Here is a 6,711-nt window from a genome sequence, read left to right as displayed (position 1 = left end):
TGTGTTTGTTTCTGTTTGTCACCGCCGAATCCTTACCCACCTAGCTTCGAGGACCCTCATTCCAGAGACACCCCACACATACACACACACTCCACTGGGGTGGTCCGTGGCACTAGGAAATAAAAATCAAAAAGAGAATGGACCCAAGCACTATCCCTTGAGTCTTGGAACCTGTCCCTCCAGGAAGGTAGTCTGTGTTTTTGTGTCTCCCTTTAGAATTCTGTTTCTTTTACACATAAAAGAGAGTTAAGCTGTAGTTTGCAAGACAACCTATTTATAGAGCTGTCATTTACTTGTTGAGAGCTGAATTGGACTCTCTGTTCACAGATTCTGACAGGAGCCCTTGTAAACTGGCTCCAGTTTAACAATGTGAAGTTCAGAGTCAGCCTCGTGTTTCCCGTCAAGCACTTTCGCCAGAGGCCATGCTCCAGGAGCTAGCAATACAGAGAAGTAGGATGGTGGAGAATCTAGGTAGCCATTCCAGAGACAGACTAGCAAAGGTTACACCCTTCTCAGGGACTCGACTGTGGCACCCTGAGCTCAGTGGCAGTGGTCTCACCAGAAATTGTCTGGGTTGTGGACTTGACTGTGGCTCTGACCAGCTGTGTCTGAGTTGGGAGTCCCTTCCTCTACAGTGCAGGAGGTCTGTGAATCCCTTCTCAAAGTCCTGCTTGTGATTAAGTCAGCTGGAGCCTGCTTCTGTTGAGTGCAGAGAATTTGAACTGGAGCACATTTCCTCTGCCTCTTGGCCACAGAACCCCCTGAAGAAGGAAAATCTCAGTATCTCCCACATCTGACCTTGCTCTCACACAGGGGAAATGTCTGGATGAATAGGCAGAGCAAAGAGCAAAGCAGAAAGCATCCTCCATAAGGCTTTGCTGAGAGGTACTTCTCAGCACCCCGCAGAACAGAGGTGTTTTGACCAAATTCATGTTGGAGAGAGGCCCTGTGTATAGTATTAAGAGATGAGGAGGCTGGAGAGATGGCTCAGCGGTTAAGAGCGTTGACTGCTCTTTCAGAGGTCCCTGAGTTCAAATCCCAGCAACCACATAGTGGCTCACCACCATCTGTAATGAGATCTGAGGCCCTCTTCTGGTGTGTCTGAAGGCAACTACAGTATATTTATATAATAAATAAATAGATATTTTAAAAAATGACCCAAACTATCCATCCCAACTTAAGGGAATGGGACAACAGTCTTAAAGAGATGAGCTGGTTGGATGAGTGCGTGATGATAGTGCCGACCTCATGGATGGAATTAGTGCCCTTGTACCTGAGAAAGCCTTCCAGCCCCTCCTCTCCCCTCTTTACCATGTGAGGAAGCAGCAACAGGGTACCATCTGGGAAAGACACAACCTAGCACCAGACACTGACGCTGCTGAATTGAACTTCCTAGCCTCCAGGACCGTAAGAAATAAATTCCTGTGCTATGCATTTCCCAGCCTACAATATTTTATTATAGCAGCAGAGAAAGATATGACCCAGCCCAAAACCTTAACCAGCTTTCTCAGTTGTCAAAACGTCTCTCCTGAGCCCATCTCCACCACCGAATAAAAGAGCAAAGGAAACTGAAGTCTCTTCTAGTAAGGTGGGTTCTCTAAGGAGCTCAACCTTGGAAACAGAGCAGTCTCCTAGCCCTGGAACCCATGTTTTCCGTCTCTACTTCCCCATTCCCCAGACTCTCCTACACTAATGAATTGCTGTCCATTAGAGGAAGAGTTTTTATGTCCCTTAAGGCTGGCTTTGGAACATAGGAAAAAACACTTCTACACCTATGAAGTCTCACCAACATGCCTGCCTAAGCATGAGATGAACAAGGAAGACACCAAATAGACATACTGTCATGGTTTGAATATGCTTGGCCCAGGGAGTGGCAATATTAGGAGGTGTGGCCTTGTTGGAGTAGGTGTGTCACTGTGGGTGTGGCCTTTAAGACCCTCACTCTAGCTGCCTGCAAGTCAGTCTTCCACTAGCCACATTCAGATGAAGATGTAGAACTCTCAGCTCCTCCTGTACCATACCTACCTAGATGCTGCCCTGCTCTTCCCTTGATGATAATGGACTGAACCTCTGAACCTGTAAACCGCTCCAACTAAATGTTGTCCTTTATAAGACTTGCCTTGGTCATGGTGTCTGTTCACAGCAGTAAAACCCTAACTAGGACACATACCAAAATGAATACACACACACACACACACACACACACACACACACACACACACACACACAGGACAGCCAACTCAGGAGCACGGGATGACGGGATGAGGAAGAGGATGATGATACCACAAGCCTACACTAAGAAGTACAGGCAACTAAGGAATGCTTAACGCAAGAGAAATAGATTTAGTCTGGGAATACCAAACCAATTGCTGATCTAATACCAACGGGTTAACCCTAAAAACATGCAGACAAGTAGCGTTAAACAGACTGAGCAGGTTATATTAAGGAATATATGGGTATATACATGTGCATGTAACAGCAATTAGTGAAAAAGAGGCCATGAACTTGAAAGAGAGCAAGGAGAGCTATAGGGAAGGGTTTAGAGAGAGGACAGGGAAGGGGGAAATGGTGTAATTATAATCTTAAAAATAAAAGAAAGAGTTAAAGAGAAAGAAAACAGTCAAATTAGTGATTTTTTGAAACCCAACCTGTTTAGGTCTTGAGAATTAATAATTTTTTATCAGATAGTCTTTTATTGAATAGTTTCTTGCTTCTTAACTAGCTGGGCCCTCCACTGCACCCCTGTTGCTGTCATCTATGATGTCACGAGGGTGGTGGCCATCCCCATTGTAGCCCACAGACTGTGCAGTACCCAGGATCTCCTGAATAGTTCCTGAAAGTTCTCTGCCTAAACATGGGTATTACAATCTCATCAAAAGTGACATTTCCACTGTGTTTAATGTTCCTCTGCTTCTTCCTGTCTCTTGGTGGCTCCTTGACAGCTTTGAGGATCAGGGTGGAGACAGAGGGCACCACCTCAGTCGGGGCCTGCCAGTCTAGATGATCAGTTTCACTGCAATCCTGAGACTTTTCCCAGTAGCCTTGACAATGTCATCACCAACTTTTTTTTTTTTTTTTTTTTTTTTTGGAGACAGACCCAGAGGACAGATCTTGGGGCCCAGGCAGATATGGCTTTGACCTTGCCTCTGGTGCACCTCAAGTACATGACTTTGATCTCATCAGGGTGGAACTTGGACAGCACGGTGGAGGTGGCTGGTCGAATGAATCCAGATTCAGGATGACCAAAGAAAGTTGCACCGTAGCCTCCTCCAAGCCAAAAACCAAAAAGTGAGAATATTTAGTTTATAGACTTAGGCATTCATAGCCCTTCCTTGAGCTTATAAAGCAAATGAGGACTCTTATTATCCTACTTATTTTTATTTATTTTCGAGACAGGGTTTCTCTTGTATAGCCTTGGCTTCCCTGAAACTCAATTTGTAAACCAGACTAGCCTTGAACTCAGAGATCTGCCTCCCTTTGTTTGACTCCTGAATGATGGGATTAAAAGCATGTGGCACCACTGCCCAGCTTATTGTCCTATTTACAATGCTAACAAATATTAGCATTTTGAGAGGCGTTTGATTAATGCTTTGTCCATTTATACACTTAATTAAACCTCTTTAACATCATAAGTAGTGTTTATAAATTTTTGTATATTTGATACTATATCCGATCATAACTAAAAGGTCAAGAATCGGTGACATCTAATGTATTTGATTCCATTTTAGGTACTTCACCTAACTGACAAACTTCTCAAAGTATAAAAGTGATTTTTAAAATAGACCTTATAAATTGAGACTACAAAAAAAAAGAAAGAAAGAAAAACAATGAACCTGAAATTCTGTTAAGTGTTACAAAGTTGATATAATCTTAGATTTCAACTTGAAAAGAATCATAGATAGCAAGGAGAATACAAATGTCACAGTAGAATACTAGGTGTGATACATTATTGTAATAGGCCAAAGTCTTTTTTAAGTTGTGAGGTGTACATCTGTAATCTATTACATATGCGCCAATTGTTTATTTTGAAGAGATTAAAGTGATAGTTTTTATTCCCTTAAACATTGGCAGCCTTAATTGTAATTGCTCCCAGGACTACTAAAATGTCTACCATGGAGAAGATGGTCCCTTTCTCTCAGCTGACTGAGGATGCAACAAGCTAACAAGCTAAGGAGAACGCTGACCCATCAAGCCCTAATTTGAGTCGATTTCTAATTTAAAGATGCACGTTGCTGAGCAACGCATCCCCTTAGGTTACTGACTATGTCTCCGAGCCAGTCTACAATATCCACCCAGGTATTAAACCTGATTTGGTGTTTCTTTAACCTTGAAAGCGTAGAACTATGTATTTGTTCATTTATCTCTAAAGAATCTTTTGTCCTTGGGCTGCTGGGATTGTTTAGTTGATGATAGAGTACTTGCCACACAAACAGGAGCTCAGATCAGCAGTACCCTTGTAAGAAAGCCAGCAGCACAAGTCTAGAATCCCAGTGCCTGGAAGGCAAAAACAAGAGTAGGGTTTGCTGCCTTACTAATCTAGCCAGACCAGTGACTGCTACTCCAGACTCAGCCAGAGATCCAGCTCCAAAAGAACAGCAGAGAGTGATTTTTAAAAGCCACTCAACTTTGACCTCTGGCTTCCACAGGCACCAATATCCATATACACACATGTACATATACATAAGCATACAGACCATATGCACATACAAAAGAATCTCTAGTTCTTTTCATATACGTCTCCCTTTGGGGGTCTTTTGTTTTGTTTTGACTTCTTGTCATTTCTATATGCTACCTATAAGATCATACAACTCTGGATGTTAAAACTATCCACTGGTAGTTTTATATCAAAAATATCTAGTTGAATTCTGATCATCTCTTAGACCTAGCTAAGTCTGAGACCCAAGGCCATTCTCCAAGGTCAAGGCTGGTCCCACATCCTTTTCCTATTTTATCTTCAATGGCTCTAGAATTCCTGATTTTCTTGGACCTATCAAAGAAAGCTTACCCAGTGTCTGCTCTATCTGAAGAAGTTCCTAAAGCTATTAATTCCCTAGGACAACCTCTTTCCTACCTCTCCCAAGCACCACAGTGGTCAAGGTCCTTTGGGAGAACCAGGTCATTGCAAGAGACACTGCAGCCCAATTCTCTATCTCCTAGAAAAAGTTGACAGTGTAGCCCAAGCTGCCAACTGGACTCAGGACTGCCAGCTTCTAGTCCTGATGGTCTGGTCACTTAGTCACAATGCCCTCCGTGACAGCAAAACCAGCAAAGGATGCTCCCAGATCGCAAGCCCTGCGATGCAAACTGTCACGTGTGGCTCTCTGTCACCTGGTAAAGGGAAGAATAAAAATAGGCTTGGTTTCCTGCCCTGCAGCATTCTAAAATAAATATGCAAACCATGCATTTGCATTTCAGTAGCGAGGAGAAGCAGTAAATAAGAGATTAAAAAATAAGAGATTAAACTGTTATGCAAAGGCGGCCTGAAATGATTCATAGGAAAAAAAATACAAGCTTAGGACGGAGCTGTCAATTCTGACTTCACGTGAGACTGAGACTGAGGGAGGCATGTTTTTCAAAAGGCTAAAGTGAGGGTTGAGATAAACAGTTCACCTAGCATACATGAGCCCTGAGTTCCATCACTACTAACACACATATACACACACAGAGAGAGAGAGAGAGAGACAGAGAGACAGAGACAGAGACAGAGAGAGACAGACAGAGACAGACAGAGACAGACAGAGACAGAGACAGAGAGCCTGCAGAGTAAGGTCCAGATATTAACATTTGTTAAAACTATCTGAGTGATTCCAATGTACATAAAGAGTAAACCCCTGGCCTGAAAAGCAATTTCTGACACCTCTGTCACGTGATTGTCACGATTTGTGCCATATGCACCTGCTAAATGTCCCGTTCTCTCTCTATACCAGCTCCCTTATTTTTGCCTTATAAATTTACTTCAGCTTTACCCCGTTGCTGCAGAATCACGAGTTGCTGTGCTCCTTCGATTTTTTTTCTCTACAACATGTAAAGACACCTTACCACGAATTGACAGACTCTCCAAACACGATGTCAAGCCATCATAAGCACCAATACTTGTGCCCTCCTCCACTAGGAGAAACAGTACCTGATCTTGAGAAGTGGAAAGAGCCGAGGGCTGTGGCTATTTGCTTTGACACGAGGTAATCATTTAAAAATGTTCACAGGCCAGCAGGATGGCTCAGCAGATAAACGCACTTGCTGCCAAGGCTCATGATCTGAATTTGATTCCTGGGCCTACATGGTTCATACACAAACATACACATATACATACACAAACATACACATATACACAATAGAATTTCTAATTTAAATAATTTATGGCAGGATGTGGTGGTGCATGCCTTTAATCTCAGAATTTGAGAAACTGAAGCAATCAGATATCTGTAGGTTCTGGTCTACAGAGAAAGTTCCAAGATAGCCATGGCTACATAGAGAGACTATGTCTCAAAAGAACAGCAAAATTTAATGTCTGTCCCAGTTGTAGTGGCTCATGCCTATAAGCTTAGCACTCAGGAGCATAAGGCAGGAGAAAAGCCTGAGCTACATAGAGGGCACCAAGCCAGTCAGAGCTACATAGCAAGTCTCTCTTTCTCTCCTGCCAACACACACACACACACACACACACTAAAATAAAATACACCACTGCTCTTTTTTTTTTTTTTTTTTTTTTTT

General features: G+C 42.8%; 1 pseudogene; it reads right to left on the bottom strand.

Annotated features, from left to right (window-relative positions):
- Nucleotides 1-2,714: 2,714 nt before the first annotated feature.
- Nucleotides 2,715-6,711, bottom strand: part of LOC116089469 — a 5,198-nt pseudogene continuing 1,201 nt past the window's right edge.

This window comes from Mastomys coucha, unplaced genomic scaffold, assembly GCF_008632895.1.
Source record: "Mastomys coucha isolate ucsf_1 unplaced genomic scaffold, UCSF_Mcou_1 pScaffold14, whole genome shotgun sequence".
Classification (NCBI taxonomy): Eukaryota; Metazoa; Chordata; class Mammalia; order Rodentia; family Muridae; genus Mastomys; species Mastomys coucha.
This window is presented reverse-complemented; position numbering and strand designations above follow the sequence as displayed.